Source organism: Gossypium arboreum, chromosome 8 (assembly GCF_025698485.1).
Source record: "Gossypium arboreum isolate Shixiya-1 chromosome 8, ASM2569848v2, whole genome shotgun sequence".
Taxonomy (NCBI): domain Eukaryota; kingdom Viridiplantae; phylum Streptophyta; class Magnoliopsida; order Malvales; family Malvaceae; genus Gossypium; species Gossypium arboreum.
The window spans coordinates 15,112,546-15,134,885 of record NC_069077.1 but is presented as its reverse complement, the minus strand read 5'-3'; the positions used below and the strand labels follow the sequence as shown (position 1 = coordinate 15,134,885).

The following is a 22,340-nucleotide window of genomic DNA, read 5'->3' as shown; positions in this document are numbered from 1 at the left end:
GTAAAATAAGTAAAATGATCCAATATTTTAAAGGAAAATCAGCAATTAAGTCTATACAAAATCGGAGCCCCAAAAGATTAATTTTTCCAAAATCATCATGATAAAACTATTATTGATGAGAATTTTGAACTAAAACGTACCTTAATAATTCCAACAAGCTGGTCTACTCCACTCTCACCAGGAAACAGAGGCTGGAGTTAGAAAAATAGTATTTGTTAAGTAATTTAAAGGGAAAATGGATATAAATAAGCAAAAAAAGTATGCAATGAAACATGTACCTGCCCAAGCAATAGTTCAGTCAAAACACAGCCAGCAAACCAGATGTCAATGGTTGTGGTGTATTCAGTTGCGCTAAATATTAATTTAGGTGCTTGATAGTACCTAAAACAGATGTAAGATATGTTTGGTTCCCCTTTCACCTGACAAAGTTAAAATCAAAATTAGGCTCATGAACAATAAGGTAGTGATTGAAGAAGTGACTAGACAAAAAAATTTACACTAGAACAGATGTAAGATATGTTTGGCTCCCCTTTTATCCAACAGATGTTCTATAAGTGATACTTTCACCAAATTTAGGTTCAATACTCAAGGTAACATATTTTACACTAGCTCTCACCAGAAACCTAATTTTTTTTCTTCGGTTGTTACATAAATTCATTTCCAAATATACAAAAATCATCCATATTCAACTACAATACACTGTACAACCAAAAAAACTTTTTGGACAATTATTCAATTATTCATCCGAAAAAATAAAAACCTCAATTTTTATGGACACGTAAGTAAGAAACTACAAGCAAATTTATGTGTTTTTTTTAGTGTATATATGTCTTTTTTTATGTTACCTTCTTTTTAAGACGGCTTGTCTTTGCAGCTTCTCTATTTTGATCTAAACACCTCAATTGTTTTCACATTGAGACTTAATGAACTAATCTAGACAAAAAAAGTATTGTTACAATCCATAAAAACTATTACTGAATTAAGGCTAAAAATTAAATTAAGGACTTGACAGGGTTCTTGGGGATCAGTTCTTGATTAAGCACTAACAAGTTTTGTAGCATATATATTTCCTAACAGTGTATTGAACTACAATAGCATCATTCGGTGCCCTCCTACTCTTTCTTTTCTTCTCAAGCCAAATTGCCCAACTACCAAATAGCAGTAGCTGTTATCAATCACTCACACAAGAAGGAATTATATAACCTATGGTAACAAAGGAAGGTTTTGCTTATTGGCTTATAAAACACAAAACTTATCTTGTTTCCTTTGGCCAATTTATTAATTGCATTCATTATATATAATATTTGGGGAATGTCGTACACTCATCTTGTAGGCTGTTCTTCAAGCAATACATGGAATTATCCTTAATGCCCACTAACTATTACTGAATTAAGGGTAAAAAATATGCAGCAGAGGAGTTACAACGGAGAAAACTTACCGATTGGTTACGGTAAATGACGGCGACGCAACTGTAACGGCCTAATTTTCAGTGGTGTCGGAAATGGTGATTTGAGATCACTAAATTCGACAAATAAGATTGAACAAGATAGTAATTTAATATTTATGAGTCAAGTAAGAATTTAGAAGAATTTGTGAAATGGTGAAATTAGTGAATTAAAAGAATTTATTAGGTCAAACGGGTCAAAAATGGGGTATCGAGACCTCAAAGTTGAAAATCGAGCTATAAATATTTTTGTAAATATTTATGGAGTGTCATTGAGTTAGTATTAAAGTTTCGTTAGAAAATTTTAACGTTTGGATGGCTAATTAATTGAAAAGGATTAAATTGAAAATAGCACAAAATTTGTTAAATTGTGAGTAAATAGCTTAAGTATTTAAAAATATGGATTTAAAGAGCAATTAGACCCAAAGGTTAATGGCTGGACGGTTTGGGTATGAAATAAGCAAGAAAACAATGTGAACAAGGGGCAAAATTGGAAATAGATAAAAGTTAATAGTTAAATAATGATGTAATTGAAAAATCTAGACATTTTCTTCATAATTTCTCAGCCAAAACGCCATAGAAGGTCTGGAGAAAGCTGGTTTTTCATATTTTTACATCATGTGAGTCTAATTCTTGCTTTTTCTTGATAATTTTTATGTTTTATGACTTTTACAATTAGGTCCACTTGTAGAATTCATTAGTTTTTGATTTTATGGGTGAAATTGGAAGTTACCCTGGATGCATAAGGGAATTTTATGATGAATTATTATGAAATTTAAGTTCTAATTTCATATTAAGGTGGTTTTATTAAGTGATTTTGATAGGAAATGATATTTAGGACCTAATTGTGAAAAAGTTGTGAATTGAAGGTTGCTTTTGAAATTCAGAATATAAAAGGTTTTGAAATAGTTTATAATGATAAAATAAAGTGTTAATTGAGAAAATTAGTTCAATTGATGGGTGAATTGAGTAGGGACTAAATTGTGAAAATCTGTAAATTTTGGGGTAAAAGTGCAATTTCGAAATTTAAACAGCATAAATTGTGAAGTGAAATAGAAATCAAATAAATGCTAATGAGTAGAAATATTTTATATTATAGATCAAGAATCCAAAGAAGAACGAGGAAAAGAAAAAGTTGCGAATAGTCCCAAAATTTCAATATCTTCTACAAATTAGCGGGTAAGTTCATATGGTTGAAATTAGATGTTTATTTGTGAATGATTGAAGTATATAATGTGTTATTATATACGAATTTGTTGTGGGATTGTGTAGATTTTGTTAATGAAAGAATAAATGTGGAAATGCAAATTAGGAAAACGCAGGATTGAGTGCGTTCAGTATCGTGGACGTGTGATGAATTGATTGGATAAGACCATGGTTGTTCCATGGCAAAGTGTGAAATGTAGGTATGGTATCATCCATACTGAGTTGTGAAATGTAGGTATGGTATTATCCATCTTGAAATGTGAAATGTAGGTATGGTATTATCAAATCCATCTTGAGTTAAGAAATGTAGGTATGGCATTTCCCATACCGAGTTAAAAAATGTAGGTATGGTATTTCAATGAGGAAAACCATACTGAGTTGTGAATCGTGACATTGAGCAACGACATACTCAATTTCGTAAGCCGTTTCCTAATTTGATTATAAGAAATAAAGAGAAGTGATCCAAATGAAAGAGATTGAGTAGTTATTCTTGTTGAGCTCAACTATGTGAATTATTATAACAATGGTTGTGAATCGCAGGAAACTTTAGTAAATGTTTTGGTATTGTTTGGAAATATTATGTTTGGTAAGCATTACTTTTAACCTATGAACTTACTAAGCTTCAATAAGCTTACTTGTGTGTGTTTAATATTTTTATGTAGATTGACTTGAAGTGAAGTGGGTAGATCGGATCAACACAACAAAGCACACTATCCAGATCAATTCCGGTAGCTTTTGTTTTATGTTTGAAGATTTATATGGCATGTATAGAGTTTGAATGAATTGAAGTAAAGATGTTATAAACTAGTTAACAATATTTATACTAAAACAGTTTTCGGTAAGTAGCAGTAGTTTGACTTTGAAAAATCACTAAAAATAGTAGAAATGGAATTAAATAATGAATAAATTATGGAATCGAATCTCGATGAGTCTATTTTCATATGGAAGAAGCAAAACAGGTATATGAGCTATATTTTATGAGATGTTTAAATTTTTGTGAAATAGGGCCAGAGCAATTTCTGGATCCCCTGTTCTGACTTTGGAAATTCACCATAAATTTTACAAAGATAATTAGAAGTCATACTTTATATGTACAGATTCCTTATTGAGTCTAGTTTTATTAGAGACAAACGGCATAGTCATTGAAGCTCTGTACAGAGAGATATCTGATTCGTAATACACAAAGGTCAGAGTAGTCAAACCCTGAAATAGGGAGATTTTAAATAATAAACTGTACTAATTGGCTTGACCAAAATTCTAGAAAAAATTGGTAAGTAGATATATGAGTATAAATTCAGAGAAAATTTACGTATTTGGATTTCGAGTTTTATAACTCGAGATATGAATTATTTAGCAACTATGACACAGTTGGACAGCTTGTCTGGAAAGTGTGATATAAATTGTTTGAATTTGTTTAAGTGCTCAAATAAGTTTAGTAATGCCTCGTGCTCGACTCCGGCGACGGTCTCGGGTAAAGGGGGCGTTACAGCAACAGAGGGGACACTCGACGGCTATGCAGCAGATGCACGAGGCGAAGGCGATGGAGGAGATGGTTTGCAATGCACAGTGCGAAAGCGACGGAGGAGATGGGTTGCGATGCATGGGGCAAAAGCGACGAAAGAGATAGGGTTTGGGGGGAATTTTGAGGGATTTGGGAAATTTTTTTAGGGGAAAAAATGGTGTTTCGGGTATATGGCTGAAATACAATAGAGGAGAGCAAAACGATGCATTTTTTATTAACTCAAAACTAAAAGTTTGCAGCGTTTTCCTAAAAGCGCCGATAAAGGTCAATAACTTACGGCGTTTGTTAACCTAGCGCCGTTAATGGCACTAAAAATGCTACACAAAACGACGACATTTTGGTTTCGATGAATGATTATTTGCGGCATTTTTGCAATAAAACGCCACTAAAAGTTTAATTCCATGTTGTGAAACGTCGTCGTTCAAGGTTAATGGGTATTGCACTTTTGCGGCGTTTTTCAAAAACGCCCTTAAAACTTAATTCCGTGACGCAGAATGATGACGTCCAGGGTAAATTTGTATTGTAAATTTGTGGCGTTTATGAAAACACCACTAAAAGTTAAATCGTGTTGTGAAACAATGTCGTTCAAGGGTAATGGGTATTGAACTTTTGCGGCGTTTATACAAAAACGCCACTAAAACTTATTTGCCTGGCGTGAAACGACGTCTTCGAGGGCAAATTGGTGTTGTAAATTTACGGCGTTTATGAAAGCGCCACTAAAAATTTTATTCCTTGTTGGGAAACGTCGTCGTTTAAGCTAAATGGTAATGCAAATTTGTGGCATTTTCTGGCTAAGCGCTACTAAACTTTTTCGTCTGTACTGAAACGATGCTGTTTGTATATATTTTAATACATTTTAGTGGCGTTTATCATAAAAATGCCGCTAATTTCAATCCAATAAGGTTTTATTATTTTTTAAAATCCTTTAATTTGTAAACTTTTATAATTTTGTATGAAAATAATTTTAAATAATATGAAAACCCTAAACCCAAAACCTCAAAACCCAAGTCATAAACCATAAACCCTAAACCCTCACTAAACTCTTAACTCTAAATTTTAAACCCTAAATTAGTTAGATAAAATTTGAATATTATATATTCTTTCAATATTTTATGAAATTTATATAACATTTTCAATTTACTAATTAATGTTGTTTCTCTAGAGATGTACGGGTTACCAATTTTTAAATTTTAATATATATAAAGTTTATATATCATCTCTTAAATAATTTAAACTATAATTATAATTTTCATATATTCATATTAATATTATCTCTTTTACAATTGTATAAGAAATTATTTACTATATAAATTTAAAACAATCACCATATACCCAAAAACTTTAAAATTATTTTAAATAATTTTAGTGGCAATTTAGATAAAAACACCGCTATTGATCAGTTTTTAGTGGCGTTTTGGCCAAAAATGCCGCTATTGCTCAGTTTTTAGTGGCGTTTGGGCCAAAAACGCCGCTATTGCTCAGTTTTTAGTGGCAGTTAGGCCAAAAACGCCGCTATTGCTCAGTTTTTAGTGGCTTTTGGCCAAAAATGCTGCTATTGTTCAGTTTTTTGCGAAAACGCCGCTAATGTATAATCTTTGTAGTATTTTTTGTTCAAACGCCACTAAAAACACCACTAAAACTCTATTTCCCTGTAGTGTTACTAATGGACAATATGGTAATTAAATAAAAGAGCCATTGTTTAAAATCTATACTTTCATATTTAGTGGGCTAAGAAATACCCAGAATACTCCACAAATCTTGAACACACACAATCGCAGAACATATGGGCTAAAATTTCTCCATGATTACGACATCTAGGGCATAGGACAGAATTTGTAATGCGTCAGTTATATAAATTGGTAAAAGTAGGAAAAAAGTTGTTATAGGCTCTCCATATTTCCATAAATCAGTTCATCTTCGTCAACTCCATCAATAGTTAAGTTCTTCTTTAAATCAACCAGTAATACATGATACTAACTTCGATCAATATAATCGCATGACTGTTTACCACGCCATGCCAATTTATCTAACTGAGGAGATCGTGACAATGGAATGCACATAATTCTGTCAACATCCACCTCCTCAAACTGTTCCATAAGCAAAGACAAATTCCAACATAGTGAGGTAAAATTGATCAATTCTAAAACTATTGAACTACTTGCTCCAATTAAACTATTTATGTAATGACCCAAACTTTAGTAGTGTTAGAAATTGTAGTTTTAAGACCTCGTGTTCATAAATCGAGTCCGTAAATATTAATATTGTTTACATGTATAATATATTTTTATATTGAAATGTGGATAGTTAATTTACTCAAAATTATGTTGAATTAACGCGTAGAAACTAAATTGTAAAATTGAACCACTATGGATTTTTAATTAGTAAATGACCTGGGGATTTAAATTGTAATTAACCAAAGTTCTAAAATAGAAATTAGACCATATTCAATTATGTATTAGTGGATGGCATGATGTGTGTTAATTAAATTAAGAAATTAAAGATTAATGTTAGTTAATTAAGATTAAAACACATTAATTTAAGTATAAATACTAATTATAATGGAAAGGAAGAGAAGATGTTGTCATCTTCATCTTCAAGTCGTAGCAAACGAAAAAAAGAAAAAGAAAAGAAAGCTTAAGGTTTACCAAGTTTCGACCATATATTTAGCTAAAGATGACACAAGACCATCGAGAGGGAAAGAAAAGGTAAGAGCCAACGACGAGTGACGTGAGTTTCGGTTTGTATTTTTATGATTAGAGATCAATCTAATTATTGCATATCCATAGAATTACGCATTCTACAAAGTTGAGTTGAGTTGTACATTATAATGGAATGTAATGAGTCATATAGTGGAATGTACATTATAACATGTTGTTTGGCATTGGTATTGAATGGTCTTTTTATTAAATGTTTTTCATTGATTTAAAAAAAAGTTGTATTATAATGTTTGATTATAGAAATACCACTAAGTTTATTACTCAGCATACGATTTTCTTTTCTGTACGCAGGTTAGGCTTCAAGCGAGATCTCAAACATCGACTTCATCATCTAGATAGAATCTCGGACTCAACAATATTAGTGAATCTTTTTTTGTTTTGTTAGTTGGCATGTACCTAGTGGAGTCACCTTAATATTTTGTTATGTTTGGAATTATTGAATTGAAATTAGTAAATGATTATAAACATGTATATACTAAGTGTAACGCCCCCTTTACCCGAGACCGTCGCCGGAGTCGAGCACGAGGTATTACTAAACTTATTTGAGCACTTAAACAAATTCAAACAATTTATATCACACTTTCCAGACAAGCTGTCCAACTGTGTCATAGTTGCTAAATAATTCATATCTCGAGTTATAAAACTCGAAATCCAAATCCGTAAATTTTCTCTGAATTTATACTCATATATCTACTTACAAATTTTTTCTAGAATTTTGGTCAAGCCAATTAGTACATTTTATTATTTAAAATCTCCCTGTTTCAGGGTTTGACTACTCTGACCTTTGTGTATTATGAATCAGATATCTCTCTGTACAGAGCTTCAATGACTATGCCGTTTGTCTCTAATAAAACTAGACTCAATAAGGAATCTGTACATATAAAGTATGACTTCTAATTATCTTTGTAAAATTTATGGTGAATTTCCAAAGTCAGAACAGGGGATCCAGAAATTGCTCTGGCCCTGTTTCACAAAAATTTAAACATCTCATAAAATATAGCTCATATACCTGTTTTGCTTCTTCCATATGAAAATAGACTCATCGAGATTCGATTCCATAATTTATTCATTATTTAATTCCATTTCTACTATTTTTAGTGATTTTTCAAAGTCAAACTACTGCTACTTACGAAAACTATTTTAGTACAAATATTGTTAACTAGTTTATAACATCTTTACTTCAATTCATTCAAACTCTATACATGCCATATAAATCTTCAAACATAAAACAAAAGCTACCGAATTGATCTGGATAGTGTGCTTTGTTGTGTTGATCCGATCTACCCACTTCACTTCAAGTCAATCTACATAAAAATATTAAACACACACAAGTAAGCTTATTGAAGCTTAGTAAGTTCATAGGTTAAAAGTAATGCTTACCAAACATAATATTTCCAAACAATACCAAAACATTTACTAAAGTTTCCTGCGATTCACAACCATTGTTATAATAATTCACATAGTTGAGCTCAACAAGAATAACTACTCAATCTCTTTCATTTGGATCACTTCTCTTTTATTTCTTATAATCAAATTAGGAAGCGACTTACGAAATTGAGTACGTCGTTGCTCAATGCCACGATTCACAACTCAGTATGGTTTTCCTCATTGAAATACCATACCTACATTTTTTAACTCGGTATGGGAAATGCCATACCTACATTTCTTAACTTCAGTATGGATTTGATAATACCATACCTACATTTCACATTTCGGTATGGATAATACCATACCTACATTTCACAACTCAGTATGGATGATACCATACCTACATTTCACACTTTGCCATGGAACAACCATGGTCTTATCCGTCAATTCATCACACGTCACGATCTGAACATTACTCAATCCTGCGTTTTTCCTAATTTGCATTTCCACATTTATTCTTTCATTAACAAAATCTACACAATCCCACAACAAATTCGTATATAATAACACATTATATACTTCAATAATTTACAAATAAACATCTAATTTCAACCATATGAACTTACCCGCTAATTTGTAGAAGATATTGAAATTTTGGGACTATTCCGCAACTTTTTCTTTTCCTCGTTCTTCTTTGGATTCTTGATCTATAATATAAAATATTTCTACTCATTAGCATTTATTTGATTTCTATTTCACTTCACAATTTATGCTGTTCAAATTTCGAAATTGCACTTTTACCCCAAAATTTGATTTTCACAATTTAGTCCCTACTCAATTCACCCATCAATTGAACTAATTTTTCTCAATTAACACTTTATTTTATCATTATAAACTATTTCAAAACCTTTTATATTCTGAATTTCAACAGCAACCTTCAATTCACAACTTTTTCACAATTAGGTCCTAAATATCATTTCCTATCAAAATCACTTAATAAAACCACCTTAATATGAAATTAGAACTTAAATTTCATAATAATTCATCATAAAATTCCTTATCCATCCAGGGTAACTTCCAATTTCACCCATAAAATCAAAAACTAATGAATTCTACAAGTGGACCTAATTGTAAAAGTCATAAAAACATAAAAATTATCAAGAAAAAGCAAGAATTAGACTCACATGATGTAAAAATATGAAAAACCAGCTTTCTCCAGACCTTCTATGGCGTTTTGGCTGAGAAATTATGAAGAAAATGTCTAGATTTTTCAATTACATCATTATTTAACTATTAACTTTTATCTATTTCCAATTTTGCCCTTGTTCACATTGTTTTCTTGCTTATTTCATACCCAAACCGTCCAGCCATTAACCTTTGGGTCTAATTGCTCTTTAAATCCATCTTTTTAAATACTTAAGCTATTTACTCACAATTTAACAAATTTTGTGCTATTTTCAATTTAATCCTTTTCAATTAATTAGCCATCCAAGCGTTAAAATTTTCTAACGAAACTTTAATACTAACTCAATGACACTCCATAAATATTTATAAAAATATTTATAGCTCGATTTTCAACTTTGAGGTCTCGATACCTCATTTTTGACCCGCTTGACCTAATAAATTCTTTTAATTCACTAATTTCACCATTTCACAAATTCTTCTAAATTCTTACTTGACTCATAAATATTAAATTACTATCTTGTTCAATCTTATTTGTCGAATTTAGTGATCTCAAATCACCATTTCCGACACCACTGAAAATTAGGCCGTTACACTAAGTTGGTAATTAAAGTTTGGTATAATTTGATTATATGTGCTAATGTTGATGGATATGAGTTGATAGATGATATGTTAGGCATATATATTGAGCTTGGTAAGAATTTAAGCATTGAGAAATGCTTAGTTTGACTAAATAGTATTATTTGTTTAATTGATAGAAATAGGGTATAAGTATGTTATTGAATGTATATCAATGTGTTTGAAATCCTAGTTGAAATGGTACAAGGATGAATTGTTGATGCATAATTAAAGGTGGCATGTTTTGATATTGGTTAGAATGCATATAAGGCATATGAATTGGTACGGTTTGATAGTGGATTGGAATAAGGTAGGCATCAAATGCAAAATTTGAAAATTTTCTATGAGATATTGATAGCTTGGGAAGGGTACCGATACTTTAGTAATTTTTCTTTAATTTTTCAAAACATCAAACTGGAAAATGGTATCGATATAGGGATAAGGTATCAATACTTCATTGAAGGTATCGATACCTTTCGTATCGATACTTTATGAAAGGTATTGATACCTTCGATTTTTGTTCAATTTTTCTAAACTTTGAAACTCAAATTGGTATCGATACCAAACATGGGTATCGATACCTGATCTAAAATTTTAAAAAGATTGCAATTTGGTCCTTTTTCAATCTCGGAATCTCGGGCTAACTTTAGAACGTACGTAGGCTCGTATAAGTTCCGAGAAAGGTTGTATATCATTTTTATGAACTGAAATGCATATGTTTGCATGAATTGTGCTATAATTTAAATGTTTTGTATTCATAGTTGTTGCCAAAACGAATGTAACATCTCGTAACTCAGACCTAACGATCAAGTCAGGTATCGGGGTGTTACAAGTTACTCTATTAACTGAATAGGTTTATACTTCAGTTTAGCCAATGATGCACTTACGTGTCAGTGTATTTGCTTTAGTACATCTGATGATGCATTTATATACCAACATTATTATTTAGGTTTATCTAGTGATGCACTTACGTACCAATATAATTGTTTTAATTTGTCCAATGATGCAACTCGTGTCCCAATATAATTACTTTTGCTTGCCCGATGATGCACTATATGTGTCAGTATCTTTCCTTTAGTATATCCAATGATGCATTGCAGTGCCAGGTTGAGACATAGATTGACTAATCTATGTATTCATCTTAAAATTTGAGTAATGTTAATAGGGAATATAATTGTAACATCTCGAATTAAGGTCTAGTCCGAATAATAATTTTGAGACCACAAATTTAAAGTAAAAATAATTATTTTGTAATTATTATGAGGTCTATGATATGATTGTATGCTTGTGAGAAAATTTTATGAAGAAATTTTATTGATAAAATGTCCAATTTGACATTTAAGACTAAATTGTAAATGTTACAAAATGTGAGTTCTAGAAGTTTTAAGCATGAAATTGTCATGGATTATTAATTAGAGGTCCTTAAATAGAAATTTTCCTAATTTCTATTTTTTTGGACAAAAATGGACATAGTTAGGAAAATTTGAAAGAAAAGCCTAAAGGGTATTTTTGTCATTTGGTTAATAAAAGAATAAAAAGGGAAAAAATGAAGCAAAAATCTTGTCCATCTTCTTCTAACTTATCCGGAATTCTTAAGGAGCCATAGCTAGGGTTTTTTTCAACTTTCAAGCTTGATAGTAAGTGCATCCAAGCCCCGTTTTTAATGTTTTTTGCATTTTTTAAGTTGTTATCAACCGATCTAGCTATTTCTACCATTATTTTGAGCTAGGGTTCATATTCAAAAACTTACCCATGTGTGACATGCTTGTATTTTGATGTTTAATGGAGGAATATGAAAGTTTGATGTAAGATAAACATCTTTTACTAAGTGATTTTTCATAAGAACACCTAAAAAGGGACCTTTTTGTAAAAGTTGTAAAATAGGTGGAAAAAGTTTGATTTGAAAGAAAATGTGAGCTGTTATAAGTATGACCTAAGTTCGGCTAGGCTTGAATAACAAAGAAAATGAACACATTTCATTTTACAAGCCTATGGTCTAATTATGTAAAAGTTTAAGGGCAAAACTATAATTTTCTAAAGTCTGATTTATGGACTATTTTGAACAATTTGATAATTAAATAAGTGAAATTTGCTATTATAGATCAAGAAAAATAGAGTCCGGACTTAAACTAAGGAAAGAACAAGGTCGTGGACTAAATCAAATAATTAGCCATATTTTGATACCGGGGTAAGTTCATGGGTAAATAATGCTATGTTATATCATGTTTTAATGTTTTATTAATATATGAGTCACTACGTTTAATTGTTATAACGAGTGTATGAACGACGTTATAGTTTATGAGAATGATATTGTGAACAAGTTCGACGAATATGTGACATCGAGAAAATCCTGTTTGAACCTTAGGAATAGATTAGGATACGAGTGACATGTCACTAGGAACTATGTGATTATAAACTCATGATATTATGTGTATATGTGACTATGTGAATCCGGGTGCTAGTCATGTACGTCCTACTGGTGGCTAGGTAGCCCGGCTGTGTTTCGGGTACCTGTCAGCTTGTGTGAGCAGCCCGTGTAGTTTCGTCTTGACTGTCAGCTTGTGTGATATGTGATTAACTTGAAAGGGAGCAATGTGTGTTATGTGATATGAGGTAGCATATGACTACGTATGAAGCACTTTGTGCAACTTTCCGTGTATCCGATAGTATTTCAAGTGTTCAACGTGTAAATCGATGAGATGTGCAACAAGTAAGTCAATGATGAGGAAAGATGAGAATGTGTTACGAGTTGGTACAGGTATGTACAAAAAAATCATATAAATGAGCTCGGTATGTGATAAACTTTTGGTAGGATTAAGAATGAGTAAGTTATGCCTATGTAACTATGATGACACATATGTAAATTTTGTTATGTTAGTTGTATGATATTCATGCTTATGTTGCTATTTATTTACATGTGAACTTACTAAGCTCTATGCTTACTCCCCTTTATTTTTCATTTTCTTATAGTATTCGGGATCAAATAACGTCGAAGCTCGATTAACACTATCAAACTAATCTTTTGGGTATAGTGAATTCAAGTATTTTGAGTATGGAATGTATAAAGACTTGGTCTTTTTGTTATATGTCATATTGGTTTAGCCAAATGTGTTGGCTTATAATGATTTGATTATTCATTTTGTATATGGCCATGAGATATGGCTCATATTAATTATGGGGATGTAATCCTATTCGTATATGCATGTAAATGCTGTGGTCACTCCTAATGTGGTTAAATTCATTTGGCATGGATGAATTGTGAATATGATCATGGATGTTTGATGATGGAATTGTGAGTAAATGGCATAATAATAACTAAGGCATGAATGTATAAAATGGAAGTAAATTGATGATACATATTTCATGTGATTTGGTAAGCTTGGTCTAAATGAAATATGAAGTCTTAACCTAGTGTAAATTGATAAGAAGTTGATATGCATAAGCCATGTTTAGGAATGTGTAAGTGCTCATTTATGCCATGTAGGATGTCATTACGATGTGCATGTGTTATTGAGGGTGACAAAAGGCTTGGAAAATAGCCTTAAAGTTGTTTACACGGGTAGACACACGGGCGAGTGTCTAAAGCGTGTGTGACACACGGTCTGCCCTATAGGCGTGTGATTCCGCCATGTGTCCCCTGCACCCTAATTAAGTAAAACAGAATGCCCAGTAGTAAACATAAGGGCAGAGACACGGCCGTGTGTCTTGGCCATGTGAAAGACACGGCCTTAGGACATGGGCATGTGTCTTGGCCGTGTGAAGTCTACAACTGATTTTTAGAATTTAATTCGCCACACGTCCTAAGCACACGGGCGTGTAATTTGGCCGTGAGACCCTATTTAGTTTATGACGTCATAAATTGAGAGTTACACGGGCGTATGACCCTTCAAAAATAGAAATTTTTTTAAGTGTCGCAAAAGTTTCGAAAGCTCTCAGATTAGTCCTGAACTACACTCAATGTATGTTTTGGACCTCGTGGGCCCTTGTAAGAGACAATATGCTTGTGTATAAATGGTTTTAATTTGGGCAAAATTTTATGGCCTGGTTTTGTATGAATGTTTATGTTTGAGTCCGGTAACGCCTCAGACCCTGTCCCGGTGTCGGATACGGGTAAGGGGTGTTACAATAATTTGGAAATTTAATTAACTGATAATTGAAAATGAATTTGACATTATGAAATTGTATTACAGATACATATTTATGATATAAAATTATTGATAGTATGTGAAAGATCATACAAACCGATTGAATGGGCCTAAAGGCCATTACGAAATGATAATGATAGATTTTATTTCAATTAGGAGATGATGTACGGACTTGATTGAATGTAATAGATTGAAAAGTAATGTGAATGTTAAGTATATTGGTATGATATGTTAATTAGTTGTTAATTGAGGTAGTATGTTAGTTGGTTCTTTTAGCATAAATAATGTATCTTGTAGCATATGTATAGAGTTATATACATTGAAGAATGGAATGAGTTATATATGAGTTAGTTGGTATTGAATTGGAAATTAATTGTATACATTTGATTCAAAATTTATATTAAATTGATTTGAATCATGCAAATACCATTGAACTTTATTTCTTAGCGTACGATTTTATTTTTCATGCGCTGGTTAGGCTTGTGACAAGGTCGCAAGCATCAACTTCAGCATACACACAAAGGTCCTTGACTCACCAATATTTGTATAGTTTCTTTTGTTAATTATACGGCTTGTACCTAGGTTGAGTCAAAATTGGTATTTTGATTTGGTTATATGCTAAATACATGGAATTGGAAATCTTATAACTTATAATTAAACATGTTTCATGGTATGATAATAGTCTAATTGGTTTTATGTTTATATACATATGTTTATAAGCATCAACTAGTTATATGAAAGACTTGAATGAATTGGTTGTATAATCAAAGGAAATTGTTAAAATGATGATAACATGTATGTATAAATGTTCTTCAAGCATAATGGAATCCCACTAGGTATGTAGACTTGGTAGAAAATTATGTGTGTAGGTAAAATTGAAATGTTTTATGTGTTTACAAACAGGTACCAAAACTTATTCTTTTGAGAACAAAATGTCACGTCATGATGTCAAATAGTGGTTGTTGCGACGAGACCTGATTACTATGTCACGGTGCGACATCAGAATTTAGCTGCTACGATGAAGCTAGATAGTATGTTGCATCCGACAAGGAACTCCCTGACATTACGATGTCAACCCGAAGTCTTGAAATTATTACAATTTGGTCCTAATTTGACCTTAAGTTAGCAATAGAGCTTTTGTAAGCTCGTATAATACCCGAAAATGAACACAAAATGTTTTATATACTTGTTTAACTTATATTGGGATGTTTTATGTCTTAAATTAAACTGTGAATTGATCATAGTTTCTCCGAAAACGAATGTGACACCTTGTAACTCAAACCTAGCGGTTGGGTCGAGTATGGGGTGTTACAATTTTTAACTTTATAATCTCTTGTACCAAGCAACCAAGCATTATTCCAAATGTCACACCCTTGTCACGTCCTTAGGATGACACTGGTTTGAGTAATCTTGGAATGGTATTGTTGCCTTGACTAAATCCCATTGGCTTATGTCTTCGTCGTCACCTAACTCAAACTATATTTCTCACTTGTACATCTCAATAGTAAGAGGTTATTGCTCTTACTTGCCCCCATTGCGACTTGCCTTAATCGAAATACTCTTAATCCACACGAAAAGACTTTGGCACACTTACATTGAACACCGGGTTAACCTTGAGTATTGCCTCTAACTCTGGTTTGTAAGCCCCTTGGCTTACCCGCTTTAAAACTCTGAAAGGGCCCTTGTGTCTTTGTTAAGCCAACAATAAGTCAAAATTTAAAACACTAGATAAGTGTTTGAGATGTACCTTGCTTGTAACACCCCTAACTCGAATCCTTTGCCGGAAGGGTTATGAGGCATTACCAGAAATACACATATATTCATATCAATCATAAGTAATCATTTTCTTAAACTCTTAAATCAATCAAAGATCTCATTAATGAATCTTAAAAAAACATACATAATCGAATATGCATCATCTTTATCTAACCCTATTCGGTACATGAACATTACTACTTGAAATATCCAAAACATCAAAACCACAAACAACATATCAAGCATAGTCCAGACTTATAATATACTTTGGTTGATTCCTCAACATGTGTAACCTCATTTAATCAAAGTACTAAACTAATTTGACATAATAAACAAGCCATTTTTGCATGGCTTATATGTGTACAAATCAAAATGAATCGTATCGAAACTAGCCTATACATGCCACATAACCAATTCTCAAAACAATTATTTACCGAAATGAAAACTGGATAGTGTGAAGACGTCTCCCAGACTTCCAACCCGAGCAAATCTTTGAAGCTCTATAGACATAGGAAAAACACACAGAGTAAGCTTTGAAAGCTTAGTAAGCCATAAGCAAATAAATCATTTCAATGATAATTATAATTCCATAACACTAAATTGAATTTAAACAATCTCAATCACATGTACATCCATTGTACTCTTAAGTTCATATAACCTCATTAAATAGCTTCACTTATTTTATTTATCTATAACATATAACTATGCTTTTAAATTCGAATAATAACCTTTAGCTCAATCATATAAATCAAACTTGTACATATTCATTACATAACCAACCAAACCATTGTCATTGCTTCACTAACTGATTTATAAATATAAAAACCATGCATCATAATATCACCATCTTAATATCCATTTCATGTCCAGATTTCAAATTAAGATCTAGTCATATCTCAAAACCATTTTTCTTATTTCATATTTCCCATGTTCAAATCATGGGACCACAAAGCCATATAGCAAGCACATATATCATATATTAATCTATGTACATTTCTTTCTTTCATGGTAACATGTTTCACATATTATTATTAAATACATAATCACTTTACATTTCTGAGTTTCAAAGATAATTCACATGTACCAGAATCATATATTTACGAACACGGTTACCATATCACGTTTCCTATATAATTTATTTGATTATAGTCACTTGCCATTAATCACATCTCATTTTCACATAGACCATATATTATCAGATCATAATCATATCCACTTCCAATCCAAATAATCATAATCATCATACATACATTTATCCATATAAACAAATCCAAAATTCATAGTATAATATCACTCATATATATACATAGCCTACATGGCCGATAATACCAAATCATGTAAATGTCATTATACATTCAACTATAATTCCACTCATTTATGCAAGCTCACAAGACAAGATTTAACTCCATATACAAGCATCACTTAATTGGCCGAAAAATACCATTGGGAACATATTTTATCTTAGCTAAGTGAACTTGGCTGAATCTACTTAGCTAATTTCAACATCACATGATTTCTTACTTATAAGATCAAATGTATAAAGTTCACTACATTGTTTATATCCCAAAATGATGAATAGGTATACATGTACGAATTCAATATATCCTCACATGACATTTAATAATTCATTTCAATAGATTATTTCACAAGGCCGAATATACAAACCCTGTATAATCTCATGTATATATATATATATACAATCGAATATGTCACTTCATTATAAGTTCATACCTACTCACATATGCCAAATCACTTTAAAATCACATATAACCAATTATACCAAATGTTCATTGACAATTGAATTCGTATACATACTTATTTCACAAATATACACATTTTGACAATAAATATCGAAACACATACGTACCTTATTTCAGATAAATAATAATCCAATTTCTCCAAACCTTTAGGGCTCGTTTACCATATTTGATCTCACATCTGTGTATAGCCTTCTAGACTTATAACTTAATACAATTCACTGGCTCAAGGCCTCCTAGGCACGGAGCCCGATTTTATTCATCGCACGAAGCACGCTAGGATTATAAATCGAAATCTTACACCAAGCACTAGGCCACTAGACTCAAGGTCGATATTTAATCACGGCAATAGGCCTGCTAGGTATAAAGCCCGAATAAACTTAACAACACAAGACTTGCTAAGCTTTTAGCCTGAATGAATCCACCGGCACAAGGCCTGCTAGGCTCGAAGCCTGAATATCTCAATCACATGTCTTACGCTACCAATCATTAACAGAACACTATCAAAGTCTTTGAATTATCATTTCCAACTCAAAATCACATCGGGCTATCACATTTAATTTATCACAATATTATTCACCCTTATAAATCACATTCGGCATTCATATTGAAACATAACAAATATCCTTCTTATCATAAGACACATTCGACTTTCACATTGAAACATAGCATATATATTATTCACATTATAAATCATATTTGATTACCTCAATATACATCCATTAAAACCATTCATCACTTTAGATCACCTTCGGCATTCACTTTTACACCATAATAATATCATTCACCTTACAAAATCATTCGGTAGTGGTATAACAATTTCTAACAATTCAATTCGGCACTTATATTTAACATTTATTTAAATTTAGTACATAACATAGCTTAAGGACTTACCAAACTCAATTTTTTAGCATGAAATTAATTTGCTCCATTAATGCTCAATAACTGATTTCGCGCATTTAGTGCTCAGAAATTAATTCACACACATAGTGCTTAAATCCAACTCGCACACTTAGTGCTCAGTATCAAATTCGCACACTTAGTGCATCCCTCAAACTTATTACTCATTTATACATGTAATGGGCCAATTTAGCCCGGGCCCGTATAAACACAAAACCAAAATAATAAACAAAAAAATATATTAACAGTCCAATAAAAGTCCATCAGTCCAAGTTACATAACCCAATTTTAAACCCAAAATATTACAAACCCAAATTTACAAGGCCCAATAGGCCCAGAATATTAAACCAAGACAAACCCTAAATCACCCTCTTTCTCCTGCGCTGCAACAGCAACCGGACAGCAGCTCCATGCCTCCGTACGCCCCAGCCTCCTGGCGCCACGCCCACGCTCTCGTACACACGCAAACACCACCCCGTACCTGCAAATACAGAAAATACAACAGCAGCAGAAACAAACAAAAATTGTATTTCTTATTTTTATTTCCTTTTTATTTTCTTTTCTTTTGGCCGGCTATAAAGCCAAGCTCCGAATCTCTGTAATTTTTTTTGACGCGAAAATAAGCATACAAAGATAATAGAGAACGTTCAAAAAGAAATAGAGAAGGTGATTTCTGCTTCCGATTTCTATATTTTTTTTCTTTTTTTCTTTTTCTCTGGTATTCTACTCGAATCTCTTATCATCGTATTACGAAAATAAAAAGAAAGAGATGAGGTGAACTTTACCTTGTTCTTTGGGTCCTCGGCTTTCTTTTGCTCCATCGAAATCGAATTTTTTAGGGGGCTTCGAGGCTGCTAGGTGACCTTTCAAGGTCCGAACCAATCGACTGCTGCATGTGAAGGTAGATCGGCGCTGGCATTAAAGGGGTAGAGTTCGGCTGAGAAGAAGAATAGAAGCTAGGGTTTCGGTTGAACATGCCAAAAGGGGTCTTTATAAAGAACCCAAAACGGTGCCGTTTGAGCCCGTTTCAATGGCCCAAAACGGTGCCGTGTGAATGAGGCCGACCCGACCCGGCTCCTAACCCTCAGGATCCGTGTGTTTGCTGCGGTAAAGGGTTAATTTCGCTTTAAATCCCTCCCCTTTCGCGCCGCGTTTAAATCGGCCCGTCTGCATCTTTTTTTTTTCCTTTTTTTAATTGTTTCCTTTAATTTATGCTATTTTGCAATCAAGTCCGCGCTCGTGCGCAGCGTTTTAAGGCCTGGATTAATTCCAGTTCGAGTCCCTACGCTCTGTGCACTTCGCACTTCAGTCCTCTTTTAGTTTTGTTTTCAAATTATCCTTTTGATTTTGGATTGATTATGATTAAACCCTTTTAGTTTATAACTGTTATTCTTAACTGCTTATTCACGATTGTTTTAAAGTTTCTTTTATTATGTTAATATTTTTATTTTATTTTCTATATACATATATATTATAATAAAGTTAAGTTATTTTCATATATATAATGTTTTGGTATTATTCTAACCATATATTTTAGCATTTTTTTCCATTCTAATGTGTTTTGCATATGTGTTCTACTTAAATTATTTTCATACTTGCTTATATTAGTAAATATGTTGGATTAACATACGTCATTTAGTCCTATACGTGTTATCATCTCTACGTTATCTCTACGTTATCTTACATGCACTTGCTTCTAAGTTTATATATATATATATATATATATACATATTAAACATTTGTTACCTTAATAGATTTTTTATTTAAAATACCCGTTGCTTTATGTTTCTTTTATTCTCTTTATATATATAAAATTGTCTTTAGAAACTTCTCTCTTCTAATTTTAAAATTATTATTTTTGAATATTTTTTTATATATCATATTACTTATGTGTTCTATATATCCTATTATTTAAATATTTTGATATAAGGATATGTATATTTTTTAAACCAATTTAAAATTATATATGCATTATTATTAATCTCATTCTTTTATAAATTTATATGTACATTTTTATAAATCTATTTTGGGCCTTATGTTTTGTCATGTATTTTTTGTATCATATATTTTGTTGTACTATCATATATTTTGTTAACTTTTAAATATATTTGTGGTTAAAAATATTTTACATGCATTTTGACTTAAATTTCCATATTATAATATCTATTTCAAAAATTATATATCTATCTCTAGTCTTTCCTTATACATGTATATATATAAATTTGTCAACCTACATTTTATGTGTCCATTTATTCGTCTTCATTTTAAAATAGTTTTATACCATATTATGTCTTGATTTACACCTTGTTTGTGTATCTAATATTAATCATTTTATTTCCCATCCATGTTATCGTTGTATTATTCATTTATTCATTGTTTCATAGTAATTATTCTTCATACATTATTGTAATCGTATTACCTTTTTAGATTAGCCCCGCTTAATTATTAGTTTATTAGTGGACCATGTCTCGTACATACCCTTTATCCTATATCATCATTTTTCACTTAGTTTGCGAAATGTGGTTCTTTTTATAAAATTTAAATCTTTATGGTTAATTTTGTCTCATTTCAAAAAATGCATTAATACGTTTTAAGCTAGTTTATAAGTATCCACTTAAAAATTCTTTAAAACGAAGACGAGATTCGATGTTTGGCAATTCACGGAATAGTGCCCTAACGTGTTAGGTTGCAATTTCGCGTTTGCTCAAAATAATCGAATATCCCTTCAAAATTTCACTCATGTCTTTTAAAAATTCTTTCAAACGGAGGTGATGTGCGATATTTGGTAATTCGCGGAATCGTGCCCTAACGTGCTGGGTTGCAATTTCTCGTTTGCTTAAAATAATCAAATATCCCTCCAAAATTTCACACATATCTTCTAAAAATCATCTAAAACGAAGGAAATACTCGGTGTTTGACAATTCGGGAATCACGCCCTATCGTGCTGGGTTGTGATTTCTCGTTTGCTCAAAACAATCGAATATTCCTTTAGGTTTTCACTCATGCTTATTAAAAACCTTTCAAAACAAGGGATGTTCGATGTTTGGTGATTTGAGAATCGTGCCCTATCGTGCTGGGTTGGTTGCGCATTTTCATTTGTTCTAAACAATCGAAGATCCCTTCGAAGTTTCATCCACGTTTTTAAAAAAAAAAAAAACCTTTAAAATGAAAAAAGTGTTCGATGTTCGGCCATTTCGGGGAATAGTGCCCTATCGTGCTGGGTTGCAATCTCCCGTTTGTCTTAAATAATCGAATATCTCTTCGGAATTTCACTCGTATTTTCCAAAGTGAGGCAATGATCAATGTTTGGAAATTCGAAGAATCGTGCCCTACTGTGCTGGGTTTCGATTTTTCGTTGCACTAAATAGTTGTGCATCCTCTTGTTAATTTCAAATTATAAATTTTCGGACGTCGAAACAAGAAGATTCTTAACAATCAACTCGGGTTACTCAAACGTTATAAAAAAGAACTACATTTCAAAAGCCTTTTTTAATTTCAGACATAAGGACAGTATTTAATCAATTCGGTACCAATTTTGGGCGTAGTGAGGGTGCTAATCCTTCCTCATGCGTAACCGACCCCCGAACCCGTTTTCTCAAAAGTTCGTAGACCAAAACCGTTGTTTTAGTAAACCAAAAACGTTTTATTAAAATAACCAAATCCTTAGGTGATCCGATTACACCAAAACAAAAGATCGGTGGCGACTCCATGTGTTTGTTTTTCAAA

General features: G+C 32.0%; 1 long non-coding RNA gene across 1 annotated transcript; it reads right to left on the bottom strand.

Annotated features, from left to right (window-relative positions):
- Positions 1-18,836: 18,836 nt before the first annotated feature.
- Positions 18,837-20,004, bottom strand: LOC108467974 (uncharacterized). The gene is made up of 2 exons (XR_001868943.2): positions 19,400-20,004; positions 18,837-19,095 (listed from the first exon to the last, which is right to left on the bottom strand). It is a non-coding gene; the product is annotated as an uncharacterized LOC108467974 (long non-coding RNA).
- Positions 20,005-22,340: the final 2,336 nt, after the last annotated feature.